The sequence below is a fragment of the Gopherus evgoodei genome, chromosome 6 (assembly GCF_007399415.2).
Source record: "Gopherus evgoodei ecotype Sinaloan lineage chromosome 6, rGopEvg1_v1.p, whole genome shotgun sequence".
Taxonomy (NCBI): Eukaryota; Metazoa; Chordata; order Testudines; family Testudinidae; genus Gopherus; species Gopherus evgoodei.
In genome coordinates, this window is record NC_044327.1 from 19,417,033 (window position 1) to 19,443,326 (window position 26,294).

Here is a 26,294-nt window from a genome sequence, read left to right on the forward strand (position 1 = left end):
CTGTTCAATTTCTCTGGCATAGGAAACTGGTTGTTTCAGGGAGCCCTAACTATCCTGTTTGGAATCTTAGTGATTTTTGTATGCTTTCAGTTAATCTCCTGTTGTATCCAGAATTGTGTCACCCAGATGACTGCCCCAAAACAGAGTGTTAATATGATGATTTTGAATATCACTGATGAACAAAGAGACAAGGAACGGTTAATTTGTGGAACCCAGTAATTGCTGGTCGTGGCGTGTGCTTGACCAAAAGGAGGGATTGTGAAAGTAGAATGAATTATATTGTGAAAATAGAAAGGATTAAAGAAATGCTGTCTGTACCTTTAAGCAAAACTGTCAGAATGCTGCAGTCCATGTGTCAGGAATACAGACATTCACATAAAACAATTGCACCATTTAAGGGCAATTGGTGAAGTATTAGCCTTAGATCAATAAGCGTTAGTAAGGAAATAGGATATGCATGCTATGCCCCTGGTGAATTTTACTGTTTTGCTTTCTTTGTCCCTTTGTCTAATTCCCGCCCTTTTATCTGTATAAATAAGACTGTTTGGGTCTTGCATGGCCACTCACATTATCTGGGTGTTATTGGCAGAGCGCTGCGCTAATCAAACAGAGTGGTCTGACAAATTGTGAGTCCTGATTCTAACTTTGACAAGTGGGTGGACCCCGTGACAGTTAGTGTTGTTCAAAATAAGTATTAGTGTTAGAAGAATGTGTTTAGAGTCCATAAAATGTTTAATTCACTCAGCTACTTACAATCTTATTTGTAATGTCTGTATTCCATGCTGTCGGGAAATATGTAAACTTTGCTTTATAACTTTGAAAATGTTTGCTCTAAACATGTGAACTCAGATGGGATGAGTCTTTTCCCTCCTGCCCATCCAGAAGACTTACCAAAGTCCAATGAAGGAGCATTGCCAATAGAAAGGATTGGTAAATGGTCTTATCCCACTCTGGAAACGCTATGTGCAAGGAAGCTAGTCTTATGGACTTGGAGGCTGAGTGAAGAAAATACAAGACACAGAAAATGTTCCATCTTATTGCTGTTTGAACTTTCACAGGGCCAGAAACACTCAATTGAAGTCAGAAATCTCCAGGGGTCACACCTCGTCTGCCCTGAAAGACATTTTGAATTGACAGATCACTACAATTCTATCACTCTTAGGAGTAAGGTATAAACACAAATAAGTTGCAATGGTTGCTTGCCTTAACCTTTATATAACTCTTTACGTCCCCAGTTCATAAAACTTTTAGTTTATTATAGGATTGGCTACCAGCACTGTCTTTGTTGCCTGGTCTAGGGTACCAGTTGATCTGGGGTAAGTGAATGATCTCCTGGGACTGGAAGCAACCTGAATATTTTGTGTTTGTGACCATTTATCCTAAGTCCAGTTTGCCTGGGTTTCAAGATAGACAAGAGAGTCTAAGAGGACTGTCTGTGACTCCATGGTAAGACTGTTACAGTGATCCAGGAGTTTACACTTGTCATGGGCTTGGTGAAATCCAATTAAAGAACATATCACCAGTTTGAAGTTTCTGTCCTGTTTTCTGACAGTCTGCCTTGAGGTTGGCACTCTTGGTCTTGAGCCACTCCAGGCATTCTCACGTTGTGAATGTGCTTATCCTAGAAGATTAGTGTTGGAAGAGACCTGAGGAGGTTGTTTTTCTTTGCTAATAAGTGTTTTGATATTTTAACTCACAAGCAGCCTTTCTGAGTCCCCTTTCTTACACAAAGAGCCTTTTTTCTTTGTCTTAACTGAGAGAGTCCTTAGCAAATACATCCTTGACTGAGGTATATTCAGAGTCAAATAATCAGGTCTGTATAATGAGTTTTGGACAAGCTCCGGCCCACAGGCTTGCATTAGATGACACACGTGCCCTTGATTTTTGAAGACTCAAATTGTTTAACTATAATATAGTACTAATTTTTGCAGATGGAAAATCTGAGGCAGAGAAAAATGAACAGCCTGATGCAAAACAGTGAGTAGGTGTAAGAGCCGGGCATTGAACCTTCCACTCCTGTCATAACATTTTTTCCAGATCTGGACCTTAGCATCCAAAATATGGGTGTTAGCATGAAAACCTCCAAGCTTAGTTACCAGCTTGGACCTGGTAAAGCTGCCACCAGCCAGGAATCTATACAGTGCCTGGCGCACTCTGGTCTCCCCAAAACCTTCCTTGGGGGACCCCCAGACTCAGATTCCTTGAGTCTCACAACAAAGGGGAATAAACCATTTCCCTTCCCCCCTCCGTATGTTCCCTCCCTGGGTTCCTGGAGAGATATACAGAAGCAAGCTCCGTGAATCTAAACAGAGGGACTCCACCCTTCCTGTTTCCAGTCCTGGAAACACAAGTACTTCCCCCCTCACCCAGAGGGTATGCAAAGTCAGGTTAGTAAATCTAACACAAAGAGATTTTCTCCCCGACTTCTTCCTCCCACCAATTCCCTGGTGAGCTGCAGACTCAATTCCCTGGAGTCCCCACTAAAGAAAAAACTCCAACAAGTCTTAAAAAGAAGGGTTTATATAAAAAAGAAAGAAAAGGACATAAAAATGGTCTCTCTGTATTAAGGTGACAAATACAGGGTCAATTGCTTAAAAGAAAAATGAATAAACAGCCTTATTCAAAAAGAATACAATTCAAAACATTCCAGCAACTACACACATGTAAATATAAAAGAAAACAATATAAACCTTATTGTCTTACTATTTTTGTACTTACAACTTGGAAACAGAGATTAGAAAGCCAAGAGACAGAAAGATCACTCTCAGAGCCGAGAGGCTCAGACACAAGACAAAGGACAAAGAACTCACACCCAAAACTTCCCTCCACCCAGATTTGAAAAAGTCTTGTTTCCTGATTGGTCCTCTGGTCAGGTGTTTCAGGTTACTCCTTTCCAGGTGAAAGAGACATTAACCCTTAGCTATTTGTTTATGACAACTCCTAATTCTCAATTCCATGCTACAACTAATGTCTAATATTCCTTCTCCAATTAACAGAGTAACTTTTGTTATGCTGGTGTGTATAGCAGTTTCCTAATCTTTTTCTTTCATAACCCTATTATGAATCAGACCCCATTGTGTTAGATTCTGTACATATTTGTAATACCAAGATAATTTTTCATGCACAGTAATATGTTAAGGAGAGACTATGGAATAATTCTGTTCTTCCTGTCTAAGATAGTAGAAAAGGATCGGCCTAGCTGATTTGGAAAGTGTCTGAGACACTGGAATTTGTAAAGCTCTAACTTTTGTAAAGAAGTAGAGAGCTGAAGAGAAATGACTTCAATAATAAATACAAGTCACTCCATTGGGTAACAAATGGATTTTAGACCTTGGCTGCTCCCAGAAGTTATAGAGCATACAATATTATAACAGCAGCATTCTAGCAAATGAAACATAAATTCCAAGAACAAAGAATTAAAAAACGATTATGATCTGCCATGGAAATGTCCTGGTGAAAGTCATTTCACGTTTTTTGTCTAAAAAGTGAATAATGTACAGTTAGGTTTTATTTCTACATTTATTTCACCTTGCTGGCTCATATTATTAAATTGCATAACAAAAAACAGTATATCAACCTGCTCAAAACATTATTTCAGTCTGTGTACATTGTTCTGCAAAGAAGTAGAAATCACCAGCAGGTAAGACTCCTAGGCAATCTTAGGCAGGCTTAAAATTGTCTGTGGTTCTTACCTGCTGGTGCTTACTGGTTCACTTTACATTTTTTTCAAATTTTAGACGCTAAAGTGAAATGGTTTTCAGAAAGACACTTGGTTGACAGATAAATGAGTTTTTTAATTCTTTGCCTCCATCACCCATCCAGAAATGCAAGAATTAAAATAGATTTACAAATTTTAAGGCCAGAAATGATCACTATGATAATCTAGTCTAACCACCTGCATAACACAAGCCATAGAATATCGCCCAGTAATTCTTGCACTGTGGGTGAGGGAATTCTTTCTCTACTGTAGAAGTGAACACTATCCAGCTCAACCTATGAACTAGGATGTATTTTTGGAAGACATTTATATTACACTGCTGATTAATGTATTACTTTCTTGGTTATCTGTTCCAATGACTAATTGCCCTAATTGTTAAAAAGTTGAATAATCTTCACCACATTAAGGGACCTCCATTTTCATGTGTTGAGCGATGAGAAATTCAGTTTCCCTGAGGAAAAGTCAAATACAAAACGTATTTGTCTAAATTCAGAAACAATAGCTTTAACTGAAAAACTTCTCCTTTATATCTTTGTGTTAATGACTGTAGTAGGGCAGCTGCCCCACTCTTGCAGAAAAGGGGTTAAAAGCAGCCCTGGGGTGGGCTGCAGCAGGGGAAGGCTGGGCTGATTGGGGAAGGAGCCATAGTGGGGGCCATGCCCCAATCAGGATGTAACTGGCCCTATAAACAGGCTGTGAGCCAAATGCTCCCGAGAGAGAGAAGGACTTGGCTGCCTGGGAAGCTGAGGAGGATATCTAGAGTGGAACAGTGCTGGGGAAGGGCAGAGGGAGCTGGGGAGCTCCAACCTAGCAAAGCAAAGGGTACTAGGGCTGCAGAGGGGCAGCCCAGGAATAGGCAGAGGCAGCTGGTCCAACCCCCCTTGCCAATGTTGAGTGGTTTACAGACTGCCGTCTGCCCCAGGGAGCGGGGGCTAGATGATGACTGGCAGTAGCCACTGAGTCAAGGTGGGTTTAGGGGGTTGGGGGTTCCCCAAGGAGGAGAGACCCAGATTGGGGGTTACTGCTGGGGCAGACCCCAGGGCAAAGGGCACTGGGTCCAGCGGCAGGCAAGGCACTGGCCTGCAGAGGGCGCTCTGGGCTGGAAGAGCTAATTCCCAGGATGACCAACAGGAGGCTCTGTGCTGGTGAGTCATCACCCTGTCACAATGACCTTGTGTTCAATACAGCTTCTTGTGTATATTGCTATATATCAGTATGGTACTATAGAAATTACAGGGCACTTAAAGCCTCCAAGAGAGGAAGTATGTTGCCAGGAGGAAATGTGTTGTCAGGAAGATTGTTGCAGTGAAATCCTGGCACCCAGGACATTGGTGGGAGTTTTGCCATTGACTTCAATGGAGCCAGGATTTCACCACTGGCTCCCATCCCTGACTCAAACTCTGAATCACTGTTTGACGTCAGCTAAGTAACTTAATCTTTTGTTTCTTATCTGTGAAATAGTAATTCACCTGCCTCTCAAGGCTGTTACGAGGCTCACTATATTAAAAGTGAAGTATTGTGATACTTAAGAAAAAGTCTTCAGTACTTTCAGCTACGGGAAGTACTTGAACTCTTAATCAGTTCTGGAAAAAATCATTCGTTGGTTGCCTGATGTTTGTTCTCTCCCATTCTTTATCTTTGACAGGTGGAAATATATTTGCAACATTTTTATGCCAGTGGGAATAAACAGAATTTACAGTAGAATTTAGCCAGTTACATTCAATTCTTCTGTTCCTTTTTCAAGTAGTCATTCTTTCACAAATCACAACTATTCAATGCTTTCACTGCCTCAAGAAATAAGGAAGAACTAAATCTAAATAGAATAGCTAGAATTAACCTAAAATGTTTGTTAGATAATACTTATATTTTTAAAGAGACTGAGTTTTTTAGTGTAACTGAGTAGGTTACTATAAATCTAGGAACAAAGAATGTAGGCTATCTCTACATGATGGTGCACTCTATCCTGTGAAAAAGATTTGGTGGTCATGGTGAATAATTTGAGCTGAATATGAGCTCCTGATATGTTGCTGTGGCCAAAAAAGCTAATCCAGTCTTGGGACGAATAAATAAGAATTTCAAGTAGGAGTAGAGGTAATTTACTGCTGTATTTGGCAGTGGTATGAATGTGCTGGAATATTGTGTCCAGTTCTTGAATTGTGGAGACCAGAAGAATATGGATAAATTGGAGAGGTTTCAGAGAAGAGCCACAACAATGATTAGAGGATTGGAACACGTCTTAGAGCTCAAAGTCTATCTCTATATCTATTTAGCTTAATAAAGAAAAGGTTAAGGGGTGACTTGATTATAATCTAGAAATAGCTACATGGGGAACAAATATTTAAAAATGGCTTTTCAGTCTAGCAGAGAAAAGTATAACACGAGCCAATGGCTGGAAGTTGAAATGAGACAAATTCAGACTGGAAATAAGGCATATATTTTTGACAGTGAGAATAATTAACCACTGGAACAATTTAGCAAACATCGTGGTGGATTCTCCATCACTGACAATTTCGAAACAAGTGTGGATGTTTTTCTGAAAGTTATGCTTTAGGAATTATTTTGGGGAAGTTCCATAAGGCCTGTGTTTATATAGGAGGTCAGACTAGATAATCAAAATGGTCCCCTCTAGCATTGGAATCTATGAATTATTGTATAGAGTGTAAACTCCAACGAAGTGTTTTGTTAATAACCTGTTCTGGGAAATTATACTGAACCTGCTATACTGGTATTGGTAATATGCTACGGCTGTAGTTAAGAGTTTTATGCTATTAGAATTCAGTGAGAAGAATAAAGGCATTGTGATCTGGTTCCTTTATCAAGTTAAAAGGATACCACTGAATGTGTTTACCTTTTGTGAAGTTGTAAATACAGGAGAATGAAGGCCCCCGAGTTAAAGTGCAAACCTATATCTCCAGTCTCTTTCATGCCTTCTGTGTTTGTAGAAAAATTACTGCTGCTGAGGCTGAAAGGGTTTGTCCTCTGTAATAAATGGCAAAGTGCAGCCCTGAACCTGTAAATACTTGCACACATTTGTATGTGTACATTTGAGAGATTTCTTTAGAAAAAAAAATCTCTGAAGGATAATACTGGCTAATAAGACTGGCAGGAAAAGGAGAACTGCACGTGTATTTCAATTTTTCTAGACACTTCATCTATGTACTTAGCTGTACACAGTAACAAAACTGTGTAATGTATTTATCGATTGTGTAGTTTAGCCATCTATTTGTTTTGCAGTCCAAAACTGAAATTGGAAAGGAAGAGAGTAATGTTTTACTTGTAAATACTCTTCAAATAGCTATGGCTCTATATACAACAAACAAGCCTTATACAATGTATATTTGACTCCATATGCACAAGCTTCCTTGTCAATAGTGGAAATGGAACCTGTACTATCAACACCAAATACTCATAGCAGCTGAGCTAATGTGGTAATTTATTACTAAACTGCAGCATCTTATCTTTAGTTCAGGCCAACCACTATGGGATTGTCTAACGAAATTATTGTGTGTTAAAATTCACCGTGGTGGATTGTCTACAAAAGTAGTGATATGTCGTCTTCAAAGTACTGTTCTCTTCAGTTCTGTCACTGAAGGGGAATGTTATGCCTTTAACACTAGACTGACTTGCCATCTTACTGAGGCCCTAAGGCCATACTGAGGAGAGCTGATAAAAAATTTTCCACAACTTTTTGTCAAAACGTGGCCTCTTCTTAAATTGAATTTTGAGGAAAAATTGGCAATTATGAATTTTTCCACTTCATGAAATGTCCATACTTTTCACCAAAACTTACTCCAAATAGTTCTCAAAATATCAGGCTTTCAGTAAAACATTTATGTAATATCCTGTTTAAAAAAATTCTCTAAATATTGTTTCTAGAGTTGGTTTCAAAAATTGTTTAATGAAACCAAAGAGCATTACAAAGAATATAATGACTGACAAAATGGATGACAAAAACAGAAGTTTCCTCCACAGTAGCAGTGCAGTGGAAGTTTCTGCTTTTGAAATAGCTTCTTCATAAGAAGCTGATTGTCTTAAAGAAAAAAACACTCATTGGCACAGGCAACCAAGAGATACTCTGACTTTTTCATGCAACAAGTTGAACAGGGCATTTTTGTCAGGTTTCTTTGCAAGCAGATAGAATAAACTACCATGAGGAGATGGGAGTGTATCTGCAAGCTATTCATATTTGTGCAAATGTTCTATATTGTGTTAATATATGTGAGAAATATTAATGTAAGGAGCTTTGCTTCATCGAGTTATCACTTCAAGCTAATGTCTATAACTATATCAAGCTTTTTTTATTTGCAGAAAGTCTGGCTTCTTTCCCACCACAAAAGACCTGAGCATTGACTATTTTTTGTCAACCTCACAGGAGGGAACTGAGGACAAATGAGGGTAAGGTGAATACACATACAGAACCAAGTTATGCAGAATAGCATAATAAAGAAGAGGAGAAACTTAAGTGCAAAATTTAGAGTTAAACTCCACTCATACAAACTGTGGAAAAAATAAGGCCTATAGTTAGAAATGAATTTGTTTAAATGGTGACTAGGCCACTTTATATCACAATTCATTGTTTAATATTAACTATTATCCTTAAATGGCTTACAAAGGTCTAGTGTTTCTTACTGTCTAACCAAGCCGTATTCTCTTCAGATTGAGCCAGGGTGGGGTATCTCAAATTCATTCACAGGTTGGACCACATCTTAGTAGAGACTGGTTTTAGGAACTTCTTATTTACAATGACATAGACCATCTGCCCTTCCACTCACAATTACATGACACCTGTTACTTTTCTATATGCCAGCTGCTGTGATTGTAACATTAGGGAAGTGTGCATGTATTTTTGTGATTCTTGTTTCTTTGGAGGGTGTGCTGATCTCACTAGGTAACATCTTCTAAGGCCCTAAGTCCCATTTCAAAGTCAATGGAAAGGCACTTAGGCACTTTTGGAAAATTTTATCCGCTGCCTAGCATTGCTCAGCATTCTCTCTCAAATACATACACGCCCACACACACCCCTCCATCTGTTCTGTTTCTCTGCCTTTCATGTGTATCACTCTTCTTGGTCCTCTTCCTCTGTATGTTTTCATGCTCTGTGTTTTCCCTTCTCCTCTGGATATGCTGCCCAGCCACCTAGTCCTCATCTCCACCCATTCCCATGCATGTACTTCCTGGTGACCTTATGCTCTGGGGATTCCTGTTACTGGTAGCTGGCAGCTCCAGTCTCTTCAGCAGCTTGGGTCTTCAGGGATGGCTTCTGTTTTCTCTGCTCTGTATCCTCTTCTGCTGTAGAATTTACTAGGTGCTACTTGCTTTTAGCAGTCTCCTGGCTTTTTCTCTGAAATGAAGAGACTGGATGCTTATAGCAGCTGCTGGAAGCAAGGAGGAGCCAGCACCCCATGACCAGACAGTTTGCCTCAGTCCACAAAAAAATGTTTTGCAGAGCAGGCTCCAGTTTAGCAACTCCCGCAATGGAGTGTTTTCTGTCTCAACTCGGGCTCTTTGCTCAACCTGTGTTGGTTGTTGCCAAAGATCTGGAGGGAGGCTGGAATATCCTGATACTCTCTTCACAGCACTAAGTGCTCTCTTCACAGTGCTAAATGTAACCTCTTCACATTTTTATTCTAAGAAGATGACAATAACAATGTTAAAATGGAGTTAAAGTTGAGAGTTACTTGTTGGTCGCTGAATAGTAAAAGAAACATGGCATGGTTGTTTTAATTATCCTAAACCCTAGTGTTACAAATCCAGGACTTTCAAAGTTAAAGTTACTCTTAAAAGAAATCCAAACATGCTACAGCAAGAAATGCACACTTCAGGCATCCAAACAAACTTAAATCTGCCCTGTAATGACAATGAAATAAGCATATTGTATATCATATGATTATGTTTAAGGCATCTTAATATTTGCAGGGCTAGATTAGAAAAAAACTGATGTTTAAACACTTTTTTTCTTTTCTTTCCCCTCTCCCTTATGGCCTCAGTACAGGCTAAAAAAGGGGAAACATCCCTATTCCTAGTTTTAAAATTCTAAATCTTTTTATCAGGTCTGCTATTCACAGAGCAACAGAACACATTGGAGCATGATGGATATTTTAATCACCTACCTCCAAACACGCCTGACTTAGCTTTAAAACATATTATATTCTTCCTGTACTTCCTTATACATGTGTAATATTGCTAAGAGACAGCAATTATAACTGTCACCTACTAACTGGTACTATTTGATAGGAAATAATATCCCTTAAAAGGAAATATTAGATATCCCTGAAAAGAGAACACAAATGAAATATTAAAAAACCCAATAACCGATAGGTCAAACACTGTTTTGTGATATACACATTTCTTTATACTTGACAAGAAAAATGGGACATATTGTGCCACCTGTTTTTAAGCAGATCTCTACACCAATTTCAATTTCCTAAAAACAGATGGCCCAATGTGGCCATGTATGTGTTACATAACAGAGTAAGACTCGATGTCCTTAACTATTAATTTTTCTTCTTTTTAAGTGCTTGTGTTGTGCAAATAATGTGTGCTAAGTAATGATTTTGTTGAGCAACCTGAGCTGTATTTTTGGAATGAAGTTTTTTTTTTGTTTGGAATTAAGATACTAACTGGAATTTCTTCTATAACATTGCAGACTTCGGGCTTAATGAAATTTAAGGGAAGTGTAATATTTAATGTATCGATATTGTTTTACAATTATGGACCTGATCCAAAGCCCACTGAAGTACATTGAAATGTTTCTATTGAGCTCAATGGGCTTTTTGTCACTGGAATAACCTGTGGAAAATACAGACTAACATTAACTACTGCACTACAGCAATACCTGAGATATCTCCTTTCCCCTGCCCTTATAATCGGAGATAAGTCTCTCAACTTCCCTGAGTGCAATGTTCCTCAGCAATCCTATGCCAAAAACTATATTTTGGACTTGTTGCCAAAGCCATGAAATTAGGAGGGATAAAGGAATTGATCAGTCATTCATGCAACTGGAGGTGTGTAGAGCGACAGGCTGGTGTCTGCTGTTTCAACAGAGAACCTCAGTTCTACCCATCCAAGTTTTCTCCCCAAATGCTGAACCAGCAGGTGCGCTCAAACATAAGGCCCCAGTTTCTAAACTCAGCTGTGCCAATTAACATGTGTAGCGAGGCCTAATACACACAAGCAGCTAAACGTTGTGCACATAAATGAGCAAATGGCCATTTGTGTGTTCAGTAATATCCTGGTGGCAGGGGGCATCTCTGAGTGAGTACAAACACCTAGAATTATGAAGTTGTGAGTCTGAGAGGAGACTCCGGATGCTCTTTTAATACAAATAAAACAATAGTTGGTTAACCAATTTGTACGTTTATAAATTTGTGAACCTGACTTTTAAAATCAGATCCATACTGTCATCAATCAGAAAATTGGTGCATGTAACTGACATGAATTCTCATACCTATATAGCTCCCCAAATAAACAAACATGAAACAGTGTGTCAGCTTTGTTTTTAAGCAAGGGGGACATGGAGAAGTACATCTATGAGGAAGGTGGTGTGACAATAGGGAAATTTCCTGCAGTAATCTTGAAAGACCTTGAATTAGGATTATGTATTATTGTGGGACGGGATTACATGGAACCTTTCGGGGGGCGAGGGTAGGGGGAAGGGAGATATCACAGATGTGAGACCTGGGAGTTCTAATGACCATATTAAAAAAAAACAATCTGTCAGACACATGGATTTTTTCAGAGGGACCACAAGTGTTAAGTGGTTTTCCTGGGGGATCTCTAGGGAGAGATTAATGCAAATTCCCCAACTCTGGTTTTGCATTTTGAAGCTACATCCTTAGAGGATGATTTGTAATCTGATTACCAGTATAGAAGGTCAAGATAACTATCCTGAGCTATAGAACAAAATAATTGATCTGCTCAGCCTTCATTCTAGTTCTGGATCTAAGATAGGTGAACTTGTACTCACAAGCGAAAACCAAGTTGTGGGTTTTGAAAGACTATCAGAGCCCTAGCCTAGATTTGGGAGTGACCTCTGGCAAGCTTTTAAGATTTCATGTATGTTCTTTCATTGTTGTAACATGTTCTCAGTACTAATTTTATCTTAGATAAATATGGGAATCAAGACTGAGGGGAAAAACAACTGAGGAGAGTTGGCAGTTTTTCAAAGGGAAGCTATTAAGGGCCCAAAAGCAAGCTATTCCGATGGTTAGGAAAGATAGAAAATGTGGCAAAAGACCACCTTGGCTTAACCACAAAATCTTGCGTGACCTACAAAATAAAAAGGTGTCATATAAAAAATGGAAACTAGGTCAGATTACAAAGGACGAATATAGGCAAATAACACAGGAATGCAGAGGCAAGATTAGAAAGGCAAAGGCACAAAATGAGCTCAAAATAGCTATGGGAATAAAGGGAAACAAGAAGACTTTTTATCAATACATTAGAAGCAAGAGGAAGACCAAGGACAGGGTAGGCCCACTGCTCAGTGAGGAGGGGAAACAGTAATGGGAGACTTGGAAATGGCAGAGATGCTTAATGACTTCTTTGTTTCGGTCTTCACTGAGAAGTCTGAAGGAATGTCCAATATAGTGAATGCTTACAGGAAGAGGGTAGGTTTAGAAGATAAAATAAAAAAAGAGCAAGTAAAAAATCACTTAGAAAAGTTAGATGCCTGCAAGTCACCAGGGCCTGATGAAATGCATCCTAAAATACTCAAGGAGTTAATAGAGGAGGTATCTGAGCCTCTAGCTATTATCTTTGGGAAATCATGGGAGACGGGGGAGATTCTAGAAGACTGGAAGGGGGCAAATATAGCGCCCATCTATAAAAAGGGAAATAAAAACAACCCAGGAAACTACAGACCAGTTAGTTTAACTTCTGTGCCAGGGAAGATAATGGAGCAGGTAATCAAAGAAATCATCTACAAACACTTGGAAGGTGGTAAGGAGATAGGGAATAGCCAGCATGGATTTGTAAAGAACAAATCGTGTCAAACTAATCTGATAGCATTCTTTGATAGGATAACGAGCCTTGTGGATAAGGGAGAAGCGGTGGATGTGATATACCTAGACTTTAGTAAGGCATTTGATACGGTCTCGCATGATATTCTTATAGATAAACTAGGAAAGTACAATTTAGATGGGGCTACTATAAGGTGGGTGCATAACTGGCTGGATAACCGTACTCAGAAAGTAGTTATTAATGGCTCCCAATCCTGCTGGAAAGGTATAACAAGTGGGGTTCCGCAGGGGTCTGTTTTGGGACCGGCTCTGTTCAATATCTTCATCAACGATTTAGATGTTGGCATAGAAAGTACGTTTATTAAGTTTGCGGACGATACCAAACTGGGAGGGCTTGCAACTGCTTTGGAGGACAGGGTCAAAATTCAAAATGATCTGGACAAATTGGAGAAATGGTCTGAGGTAAATAGGATGAAGTTCAATAAAGATAAATGCAAAGTGCTCCATTTAGGAAGGAAAAATCAGTTTCACACATACAGAATGGGAAGAGACTGTCTAGGAAGGAGTATGGCAGAAAGAGATCTAGGGGTCATAGTAGACCACAAGCTTAATATGAGTCAACAGTGTGATACTGTTGCAAAAAAAGCAAACGTGATTCTGGGATGCATTAACAGGTGTGTTGTAAACAAGACACGAGAAGTCATTCTTCTGCTTTACTCTGCGCTGGTTAGGCCTCAACTGGAGTATTGTGTTCAGTTCTGGGCACCGCATTTCAAGAAAGATGTGGAGAAATTGGAGAGGGTCCAGAGAAGAGCAAAAGAATGATTAAAGGTCTTGAGAACATGACCTATGAAGGAAGGCTGAAGAAATTGGGTTTGTTTAGTTTGGAAAAGAGAAGACTGAGAGGGGACATGATAGCAGTTTTCAGGTATCTAAAAGGGTGTCATCCAGAGGAGGGAGAAAACTTGTTCACCTTAGCCTCCAATGATAGAACAAGAAGCAATGGGCTTAAACTGCAGCAAGGGAGATTTAGGTTGGACGTTAGGAAAAAGTTCCTAACTGTCAGGGTAGTTAAACACTGGAATAGATTGCCTAGGGAAGTTGTGGAATCTCCATCTCTGGAGATATTTAAGATTAGGTTAGATAAATGTCTATTATGGATGGTCTAGACAATATTTGGTCCTGCCATGAAGGCAGGGGACTGGACTCGATGACCTCTCGAGGTCCCTTCCAGTCCTGGAGTCTATGAGTCTATGATTGCTTAGAATGAGCTGTGTGGTAACTTATAACTGCAGGCAATGTGCTAGTCATAGATATCAGCATGAAGACAAAACAGAAACTGGCCTTATAGGCAGTCTTGCTTGGTGGACTATCACAGTGTGGATCAGGAAGTTGTGCAGCCTTAAACCCCACAATCAGGAAGGAGTGAGATGTGGGTCAGTGCCCAAAAAAGGTGATTTCTGGGAGCTGGAATCTTTAAGAAGGTGCCCTTGAGGGACCATGGATGGGGAATACAAGTGCAGTTATCCTGAAACTCTGACAGATTGCATTATCCTTGTATTACTGAAGGGGAAACCAAGGTGCTTCAATTGAGTTACTGTAGGGATAAACATAATCCAGTGAGACAAAGGGCTTGTCTACATTGCAAAGTTGTCAACAAAACTTTTTTGTTTTTCACGGGTACTTAAAAAAAGCTTCCCCCATCCCCTGCAAAAGACAAAAGTTTTGCCGACACAAGTGGCAGTGTAAACGCAATTTTGTCAGCGGCAGCAGCGCTCTCCTGCTGACAAAGCTAACAGCACTCACGGGACTGGAAGTATTTTGCTGGCAAAAGTGCCAACAAAGTACCTAAAAAGAGTGTTTACATGCTGACTTGTCACTAAAAGCTGCATGGTGTAGCCAGAGGACACTGTAATTGAATAGTTTAGGTATGGGACTGGGAGTCAGAGTTTCTGGCAAGAATATACTTTTGCATAGCAAGAGCTCAAAAAGGCTGAACCCATTTTGCTGAAACTGTCCCTAAATCTTCCTTTGCCTGAGGTCAAGTAATAACAAAATTCAAGAACCCACGTAATCCAAAAGAGCTAGTTTGTCAAAACCACAAGCAACTGAAAAAAGGAATTACTATTTATTTTGCAGGGCTTAAAAGTGTTCTGTGTGCTCAAGGGCCATATAATTAGACAGTTCCCTGCCTCAGTGTTTATCTAAGGCCTTCAATCTGGAGTACAATGTGAGGATAGCTGCCTTTGCTTGCACACATTCCTACTGACTTCAGAGAAGCTCTATCCGGGTAGATCACCCACACATTGTAAACCATATGATCAAAGCCTAGACCAGGGGTCAGCAACCTTTTGGAAGTGGTGCGCCGTCTTCATTTATTCACTCTAATTTAAGGTTTCATGTGCCAATAATACATTTTAACGTTTTTAGAAGGTCTCTTTCTATAAGTCTATCATATATAACTAAACTATTGCTGTATGTTAAGTAAATAAGGCTTTTTAAATGTTTAAAAAGCTTCATTTAAAATTAAATTAAAATGCAGAGCCCCCCAGATGCGGCTCCCAGCCCTGCAAGCTACACCCGTAGAGGATGTGGAGTACGTCCAGCGCTGGGAGAGCTCTCTCCCAGCGCTGGCGCTGCGACCGCACTCGAAACTTAGTACAAGTGTAGCCATACCCACAGACAAGGGATTGAACTAGTGTCTGCCAGGCCTTATTTGCTATCTGTGCTCCAATGACAGAATTTGCATGTGTAAAACTAACTCCCTCATATGCAGCTTTTAGTGCATGCAAAGTGTGTGGGAGTGGGGAGGGCTTGCTTGGATGCAAACTTGTATTCATACAAGTGAATGCCACTTAATGAAGACGGCCCTTTCCATTATATGTAGCTCGAATTATTATTTTCTTGTGTAAATTTTCATATGAATAAAAGTAACATACCTTTTTTAACGGAAAAACATTTCTTACAGCAATCTGAGTAATTTTCTAGCAAAAAGCCAATAGGTTTAACCATTCTGTCTTAATGTTTTTTCATTGCATTTGTGGTGGGGTTTTTTCCCTTTAATAAGGGTTCCAAAATAATTTCAAACATAAAAATCTTTAAAGAGTCTGCCATCTGTGGTGGGGGGGAAAATGGGGTGGTTTTGTTTTTTAAAAAGGCTTTTATCTTCTGTATTTCAGCAGCAGTTAAAATAGATTAATTGTTAGTTCACAGTGTACTTTACAGAGGATTTTCTAAAATGTCTTCTATATTTTCCTACAGTTTCATTATGTTAATTTCTATAGTTCAAAGTGAGAAGCTCAGTCTTTCGCTGGCGTTTGTGATGCCTGTGAGACAGGCCAAGAGTCACACCGTGTACTATCAGACAGAATCATGAAGGCTACCCTAAAATAGCACTTGGTCAGAAATCTTGTCATCAATTTTGAATGACATTTCTGCCAGAGATACTGAGGATCACATTGACTCTCTTGTCGAAGGTTCTATTGACTTGGTTTGTCGCAGGCTGCTAAACTTGTTATGCAGTGGAGCATATTTGAAAGGCTCTTCATCTAAGCTACGATATAATATTAAAATATGTCAAATTTGTTTTGCTGTTGCTGGATTCTAAATGATTCAGGCTGAACTCCTAACATGTGCACAGAATCATCTCTCACTAATTTCCTTAAATTATGTATTTCCTCACCATCTGCAAGAGAATTCAATAGGTAACTTTATTTTTTTCCTGGTGCAGCATTTTTCTATTTCCCCTCCCTTGTTAACTGCACAGTCAGTTTTGAAACATTTTCCCACAGGCCAGCATTTGGTAGGTATAAACATGTCTCAGCAGGCAACAATGCTGAAAATGTTGCTAGGTATCTGACTGTGCCTCACTGTTTTAATTTTAATTTTATTCACCCACGAAAGCTCATGCTCCAAAACGTCTGTTAGTCTATAAGGTGCCATAGGATTCTTTGCTGCTTTTACTGTTTTAACAAAGCAATATGTGAAAGACTCATAGATTCTAGATTCTAGGGTCAGAAGGGACCAATGTGATCATCTAGTCCGACCCCCCATGTGGACACTTCATTCTTGTAATTTAGTTAAAAAAAAAAAGAATCAGCATCAACCAATAGTTACTCCAATATTTCAAATACCACCGTGTAGTATGTTGCTGCAATTGGAATGTTAAGTAAACCTGTTGTATCAAGCACCCCTGGGATAGACTCAACTTGTGGGCTCAGCACTGTGTATAGTCTGTAGGAGCCCAAAAAGGGAATTGGGATTCAGTATGACAAGTCTTTCCCTGGTTATCCTTTGTTTATGTGGGAATATAACTTACTGCAGCTTATTTTGCCCTTTGTGTAAGTCAGTTCCATTGACTGGCAAAGTGAGGGGAAGAGCTACAGTACCCTCTACTCCCATCCTTCTGTGCTCCCGTCATCCCCAAGTGCATTTAAGAGTCCAGGAGAGAGACAGGTGGCACACGAGCATCTTTGTTCTCACACCCTGAAACCCTGTGCTGTGCACAGTTGGGCTGCTGATCAGAATCTGGCTTCGTGTTCTGCAGCGCAGCATCTGTGCACTCCAAAAAATTATACACCGTAAGATATCCCTCTTCCCTTTTTATGTAGAAAATTCTCATGGATTACACTTTAGATTAACATGAATGTTTGAATCTCCCATAATTCCTCAGTTCTTTACTTAAGAATAACCTACAGTGAATTGAAACAGTACTAATTCTCAGAACCATCCTGTCCCATAATAAGACAGAGACCATTATGATTTTACCTCAGTGATTTAAATATGGCCAGTATCAACCATCATAACGGCAAATCCCAAAGAGACATGGTCTCTTTGAAGCTCGAATACCCTCCGACTCATTTTCTGGCTAGGTCCTTGAGATATAGTCTGGCCCTAGATTCCGTTTGTCTATCACTGGCAATCTTATTATGCCACCAAAGCTTTGGGCACTTGCTCAATTGTCAGTTGTGTAGCAGCATTTTTTGGTACACGTGCTTCAGAATTCATTGGTCTTCCATTCTGATATGTCCACACCAAGAAAGCTGCTAAAACTGAACTAGTGCTGATGGAGGAAATAGTTAGGTTCAGCTTCAAATATCCTCCTTTCTGATCTTTTCCTCCCTGTTGATATGAAGTAGCTGATGAACATGAGAACTGAAAATGTCAATCCAGTGTTCTTCAACGTTCCTCAGCACCCACACTTCGCTTCTGTACATCAGGTGTTGGTATAACCTCTACGGCGGGTCCATTATGTTCCCGATGTGAAGGTGTTGGCACTGAAATCAACTACCTGTTACAGCCTGGTCAGTTGTCCTTGTAGCTGAAACAGCAGAGACTTTTTCTGCTATGAGGTGAAAATGACCAATGAAACTGGTGTGGGTTAGTTAGATGAGGCTTAACTGGACGGGAACAGGAGGAGCCTATATAAAGCTCAGAACAGCTGGGGGCTGCAGGGAAGCAGTCTGGAGTCACTCTCTGGGAGAAGGGAGATGTTGGGGGGAGCTATAGAGGCAAGTAGCCTGCAGTTACTCCCTGGGAGGAGGGAGTTGTGCAACCGGCAAATCTGGGGGGGGCAAGGTAAAAAAGGTATTAGAAAGCTCAGGGGAAAAGCAACAAGGCATAGACTAGTACAGACCTTGGCTGCTGATCAGAGCGCCAAGTTGCAAAGAGGAAACTGCAGCTCCTGGAGTGAGAGAGGACAATGGGTGGAGAGACCGCCAGAAGAGAGCATAGCAGCTGGAAGGAGCTAATCCCCTGAGAGGCCAGAAGGAGGCAGCCCTACTGGTGCGTGGACCCAGTGACAGAAATCTTGCAAAAGGACCATTCCAGTAACCTGTCTGATGGTGCCAAACTTAATATTAGTGCCTGGAACTTTCTAATATTGTCCAAAATAGCTAAAGCTCCACCCCTCCTCATCAAGCAATTGGAAAGCCTGAATGTTAGTAGCTGTAGTTTATCTGCAGTTAGCTGGCCAGGAAGTGGTCTCCACAATTATACCTAACATCAGTTATGCTTTGCACTTCTTATAGCTTTGGGTTGCAAAATGTCTCAGAAATATGAACAACTTAAGCCCCTGTATACCACTGTGAACAAATTTTTAGTGTGAGAGACTGAGGCACAAAGAAATTAACTGACTTGCCCAAGGCTCTACAGCAAGTCAGTAGAACCACAGCTAGAGATCACATGATTTATGGAACTCTGCTTCCACCTCAAAACCATTCTCCACCAACCCAAATGTAAAATTCATGCAAAATTGTTTTAGTGTGCCAGTTTCATCTGGAAATAATTATTGCTATTGTTACTTCAAGAGTGGTAGCAGCTAACAACCTCACACAGGAACTAGAATCCAAGTGAAGAAAAACACAAGATTGGTAGACGTGTAAGGCCAGTAGGCACCAGACTATAATGATCAGGTAATCTGACTTTGTGCATATACTACTTATTCCCACCTGAAATCCATAACCTCTGGTTGAGGTACAGAAGTCCCTGCTATGGAGAGCATGCCATCTGGGATTTAGACAATATGCAACAGGTGAACAGACATATAAACTGGGTGAGGAAGGCTAGGGTGACTGTAGAGAAAGCTATAGTTGCATTAGTAATAACATTCAAACAGAGTTTTTAACTTATGCCAGATGGTGGTTGTGTGTTTAGTTTTTTTAAAGTCTATTAAGAAACTGACTCTACAGCAAATTTCAGTTGAAAGCTTTGCAAATTCTATTGATTCCATCTTGCAGATTCCACCCAGAGAATGTATACTGTAATAATCACTTACTGTATTTCAGCAGTGGGGGAAAAAAATCCAAAGGAATAATAGTTTCATCAGATTTACTCAAACATGAAGGGTTTGACTCTCTCACAGCTATTTGTGCTGAGCAGAACCATTCTCTAAACAATCACCCTGAAGTAAATACTCTTGTTCATGGAATAAGAGGCTAGTCTACTTAATAAGAGGGGCAGAATCTGGACCTAAGCCCATTATCTTCACTAATGCACAAAGGCAGCTAGAATGAAAACAAGGAAGAAAAATTAAACATTTGAACTGTTACATGAAAATGAGCTTGGACTAGTGCAGGCAGGGAGCAGCTTCTTAACTCAAATAAATAGACACTAGCATTACATCATAAAATAAGAATACTATCAAGGTATGAGCATAGCACCAATTATTCATAGTCACTTGTGAACTTATAAATCTTGGTCTTTAATGGGAAAATTCTATGCAAATTTGCTCAGCCTTTCTCAATTAAAAGTCGCATCAAGTCCCACAAATATAAAGCATTCACACCCTCCTAAGCTGTGTCAAAGTTAGACTCAGGACTCACAGTTTGTCAGACCACTCTGTTTTATTAGCACAGCGCTCTGCTAATAACACCCAGATAGTTTGTGTCTTGCATGGTGCTCACATTATCTTATTTATACAAATAAAAGGCCAAGCATTTAACAAGATAACAAAGGAAGCAGAATCTGATAAGTTTACCTGGGCTAGGCATGCATATCTTATTTCCTTACTAACTATTACTGATCTTCTGTTAATGTTTTGCCATTAGCACCCTTATTTATGCCTAATGTTTCTTTTCCTGGCATCTGTATTTCAACATTTCTTATTTCTGCCTAAAGGTACATACACCTTTCTTTAATCCGTTCTTATTTTTACAATATAATTCATTCTACTTTCACAGCTGTGTAGAGAAAAAATGAAACTGCAAAAATAAAGACATTGTCCCTTGGAAAATAACCTTTTCAGATTTCTGTTCTGATGTTGCTAAAAGAAAGTTTAGACTTGAAATTAGATGAAGGTTTCTAACCATTAGAGGAGTGAAGTTCTGGAACAGCCTTCCAAGGGGAGTAGTGGGGGCAAAAGACATATCTGGCTTTAAGAATAAGCTTGATAGGTTTATGGAAGGGATGGTATGATGGGATAGCTTAATTTTTGCAATTGATCATTGATTATCAGCAGATAAGTATGCCATGTGGGCAGTGATGGAATGTTGGATGGGATGGGATCTGAGTTACTGCAGAGAATTCTTTCCTGCTGACTGGTGAGTCTTGCCCACATGCTCAGGATTTAGCTGATCGCCATATTTGGGGTCGGGAAGGAATTTTCCTCCAGGGCAGATTGGCAGAGGTTCTGGAGGTTTTTTGCCTTCCCCTGCAGCGTGGGGCGTGGGTCACTTGCTGATGGATTCTCTGCAGCTTGAGGTCTTCAAACCACAATTTGAGGACTTCAATAACTCGGACATAGGTTAGGGGGTTGTTATAGAAGTGGATGGGTAGGGTTCTGTGGCCTGCTTTGTGCAGGAGGTCAGACTAGATGATCACATTGGTCCCTTCTGACCTTAAAGTCTATGAGTCTATGAGGTAGCATTCAGAGATCCTGAAACCACTAAAATTAGAGAATTGAAGAGTTCAGCAGCTTATCTAAATCCCTTACAACAATTCATATGACTGCTACATCAAACTCTCTCTCCCCTTCATAATGCTTTTCCCTGCTCCTGACCCCATTCCCTATTCAGATCTTCTTGGAGGGGGCTCTTGGGGATTATTAGCTGAATATTGCCCCCCCGCCCCAATACCACTACCCTAATTCTATGGGATACCAGAGTCTGAACTCCGCACTCCGACAATCTTGATCTACACACCCCAACAAGAGACCAGCAGGTTTAAACACCAAAAATGAGCAGTTGAACTCACTGATCATATACTGTTGTACTAGAAAAGTATATTGAGTAAAATCTTACATGAAAGCTTGTAATGTCCTGAACTTGATGGTCATTATGAGATATCGATGCAGACTGGGGTTATGAATCTACCTGAACTACAATTTCAGCTAGGTCTCCCAAGCCAGGTGTTTAATGAAACCAGCTCCAAGTACTAAGCTATTATCCAGCCAGGAAGAGACAATGGTGGACTATTAGAGTTAATGGGAAAGCATTGAGACATCTCATCTCACAAGTTAAGAGGGGATTTCCACACTCTGAGTAAACATGAGTCACCACAGACCAAGGGGAAAAAATGGAGAAGCCTTTAAAAAGAGAAGCTTGTGTCTCAAATCTGGTGTCTAGAAGCTGAGGAACACTCACTTGGCAGGTGTTATCCATGAAACACTTGATTTGCCCAGTGGCCAGAGGGGACTTTGGGAAACTATTCAAAGGCAATGGGTAATTTGTATTACACAGGGATTATATCTAATTTATAAATGTTACTCCTGAGTGCATACTTTGCCAAAAAAAAATTAAAAATTAAAATTAAAAATGTTGCATACATTTTAACAGTATGCACATTTTATTTGTCAAATAAAGGTGGAGGCTCCAGCATGGCATCGGGGAGCAAAGGCCACCAACTGCACAGAGGTGGGAGATCACTGTGAAGCTCCCCGCTCCCAGGACACAGATTCAGCGGTGTAGTTGTACTTAATCCTGACACAACACAGGGACCAGGCTTGCCCCAGAGCCCTGTGCCTCCATGCTAGCTGCACTAGCTGTGGTAGGCAGGCTCAGCAAGGCAGGATCCAAGTGTGGGGCAATCTGGGTGCAGGTAGCTCAGTGGGGGATCTGGGACGGGGGGATCTACATGCACAGGGGCTTGTTGGGGGTGGGGTCAGGGGTAAAGGGTAATGGGACTCTGGAGGGGGGTCCAGGTGAAGGTGGTTGGGGCTCAGCGGGGGGGTGTCTGAATGTGGGAGGATAGAGCTCAGCAGCAGTGGCTGGAGGTAGAGGGCTCAGTCTGGTGGGGATCCAGGTGCAGCTGGTTGTGGCTTGGTAGAATGGAAATCTAGGTGCAGGTGGCTCATCAGGTTGGTGCAGGTGTGGAGGGAGTGGGGCTTGTCAGGGGAGGAGTGAGGCTCTGTGGAAGGGTCTGGGGGTGAGGGGGTCTGGATGAACAGAGGTTGGACAGAAGGGGGAGCAGCTCCCTGTACAGTGATGCCTTCCACTGCAGCTGAGGATCGATGGGTGCAAGAAGTGTGGGTAGGAGGTGGCAGAACTTCCTAGAGCCAGGGAAGACATCTGGGGGGGTGGGTCTGACCTGGCCACGGATGCTTTGCAGCGGAAGAGCAAGTCCCATCCTCCTGCACCCAGCCAGGCATAGCAGCTGATCCGAGTGCAAGGTCGGAGCCACCAGCTGTGTCTTCCCCAGTCCTGCCCCCACCCCATGGTGATTTACTTCTCTGCCAACTGCCCTGGGCACCTGAAACATACTCCTGGGGAGGGTCACGTGGCCACTTTTGTGGCCTTCCTTTACTTCCCAATCAGAAAGTCATTTTTCTGTGGTGAAACAAAGAAATCTGTGGGGAACATAAATTCTGCACATGAGCAGTAGCACAGAATTCCCCCAGGATTAAAGTGTAACAACTGAAGTTGCATCTTTGTTTATATTCTATGTAATTTCGATGTTTGTTTTCCCGTACTATTTCCATTGAATCTGTGTGGTGGTGTTTTTTTTTTTTGTTAAATAAGCCTTTTTGCTTATTTTTTACCCCAAACAGATCTCTGTGGTGCATACTGTGTGGGGTGCACGTATGTCAAAATAAGCTGATATCTGCAGGACTGGATTCATGTCTTTGGGGGGGGTGATGAACCACGGGGGAGAAATCCGCATGGCTGGTAGTTAAGAACTCTGTGTGGATGGACTTGGGGAGACTCAGGACTGGAAGGGCTGTTGGGGTCACCATAAAAGAAGTAAGTAAGCTGCTGTAAGCCAGAGGGAGACTTTGCACTTGTAGACAGGCTACTGGTTTCTGGGGTCTGTACTGAAGCTGCACAGCATAAAGGCACCAAAGGTTACAAGGTAGGCATTGGTAGAACCCCTTATTTGTCTGGGTGATCCCCAAAATGTCACTCTCACATGCAGCAGCAAGCACGAGGCTAGCTATGTCTCAATGTTTCCCACCCATCTGTTTGGGAATGGGGCAATGGTAGCCCCACCATCCATGTCTCTACCCACAGATGCTAGTGGAGTGAAGCAGTCAGATGCCTCAACATCAGAAAGTGGTGAAAGGGAGTAAAAAACATAATGGTGATCTCTAATGGTGAGTGAATGAGGTGTGTCAGAGTGGAGAGCCTAGGTGGGGTGGAATGTCGATTTGACCCAAGGCCAGGACAGCTTCTAGAATAGTGATATCTACCCCACCCTCAAACCTTAGCTATTGTATTAAGGTTGGATCCAACACAGAGTAGATAGATTCAGATCTGTATGCTAGCCTCTTACCCTGATTTCAGAAAAGAGTGTATCCAGATTCAGTTCCACTTCTAGATAGAAAGAATGACCGGGTTAGATATCTGGATGAAGGGGAAAAATGTCTGCTATGCAAATTAACCCATGGGTACTCTTGTATTATATTTGGGCTAACTACGGTCTCTTGATCAAAAGGTGGTAGAGCATATATGATTTGAAGTCATATCTGATGCTGACACTAAAGCTCATCACTGAAGGGGCATTTCATGCTTAGTTTATTTTATGGATGAGATGAACAGAGGTCCCATCTGCTTTCTTCAGGTGGATGCTGAGGTGAAAGTTACATTCTTCAAGTTTGGGTTATGAGGTTGGTCTAGAGCTGGGCAAGAAATTCCTTTCCCATCCTATGAAAGTTTTATCCATTCTGCATCAGGATGAAACAGACTTCTTAAAGTTTTGAGGAAGAGGCTTCTTTCCACCCTAGAATATCCAAAACATTGGGCACTCACCTACAGATTGGGAGGTCAATTGATTGATAGCATGGACTTAAACCTGTATATCCCCTGTCCCAGGTGAGAGTCCTAACCACTGGACTATTTTGAGGACTCTCAAACTGTTCTGTCCTAGACCTGTGAAACCTTTTTCCACTAAAACTTTCATTGAAACAGAATGTTCCCTCAAGAAGCTGATTCTGGGCTAGAAGATAGCGTGAGTGCCTTTTTCAGTGTAGTAATGACATTTCACTTTCCTTGTCTTGAGAAGGTGTTAAGAAATCTATTTTAGATTCCTCTAGTGGCTCTGCCTTCCCTAGTTTAATTATGACTTTTCTCCACCCTTTTTTTAAGATGCTTCATTAAGTCAAAATCAGACACAGGGTTTGAAATACAACAGGTAACATAGAAAATGCTCACGAGTGTCTGCAGCTGGAAAACTTCCTCTTTTTTTGTGTGTGTCTCCTCCAGTACACTCTGAGCTTTTCCTTGCAAAACATTTGACCAGGACTCCGAGAATGCTTGGATCCCACATGATGGGCACCAATATAGAAGCCTAGAATGATAATTAATGAGGTATCTGAGGTGTGTTGCATATGAACAATAATACGAGGGATAACACTTGCTGACTCTTGCTTTCTGGCTTTCAGCTAAAGCTGTGAATTTTCTAAATAGAATGTAAAAGCTGGAAAGCACATAATGATTTATTACTTTCATTACTGTGAATAAAGATGGCACTACAGTTGTGCGTGTATTTGGAATAGGTATTTTTGGTTAATAGGCCTACGTTCAAAAGAAAGGACTATATATACAAAACAAATGGGGTGGAAAAAATCAAATGTACTCTTAATATTGGCTTTTCATGACCTTTACTATTCAAATGCCTGGCTCTTTAGTCTCTATCTTCAATAACATGAAACACACTGGCTTGTGTGAATGGTGCTTAATGGTTTAAATTAGATATTGCGAGAAGTGTATGGTTTATATAAAGCGATAGCAGATGGTTAGGTGTGAACAGAATTGCTTGATATAAAAATAAATTGGTTTTCACATACTGTAGAGAGTATACAATCTATATTGTTTTGAATAAGCAATGGCTTCCACGAAAGCAGATGTTTTGTAATTTACAAAGATTATACAAATGGAATGGGAAAATAAGTGTATACTTGCCAAACTATTATTATGAAATATATATACTTGTGCATGAATTCAGTTTTATTAGGCACTCATATAGGACAAACATGCACAAAGTATATCTGATTTATATATTTTTAATCGCCACTTAGTGGCCGTTAGTAAGGAATTTTGGAATTACTTTTATTTTTTTCAAAGCAAATTTAAGAAGGATAGGGCATTAATTTTTCTTTATTTTTTTTAGTATATTATAGAACATGGGAGTTAAGCAGATATAATGCTTTATTATGTATATTATAAGAAGATATGTAGGTTCCTGCCAAGATGAGGACCCCATTTTGCTAGTATTGAACATGCACACAGTAAAATACAATTGTGCTTTAACATCATACACTGTGAGTATTCCCACTGAATGCAATGGGACTACTCACTTACTTACAGTTAAAATATTTGGTTAAGTATCTTGCTGAATCAGGGTCTTAATTTGTAAGCTCTTCAGGGCCTGTCTTTTGTTGTGTGTTTATACAGCACATAAAACAATGTAGTCCAAGTCCCTAATTGGAGCTTCTAGATACTATTGCAATACAAATAATTAATATCTGCACATCTCCCATACGGTCTCAATTTTTTTTTTAATCAAAGTGCTGTATTGAAAAGACCTGTATTGCTCTTGAAAAATAGTTCGAGAGAGTTGGCAGCTTCTCAGAGACATTATTAAGGGTATTGCCTAGGAAAGATAGGAAGTATGGCAAGAGACAACCCTGGCTTAACTGAGATTTTTGATTGTCTGAAACTCGTGTCCTCAAAAAAGTGGAAACT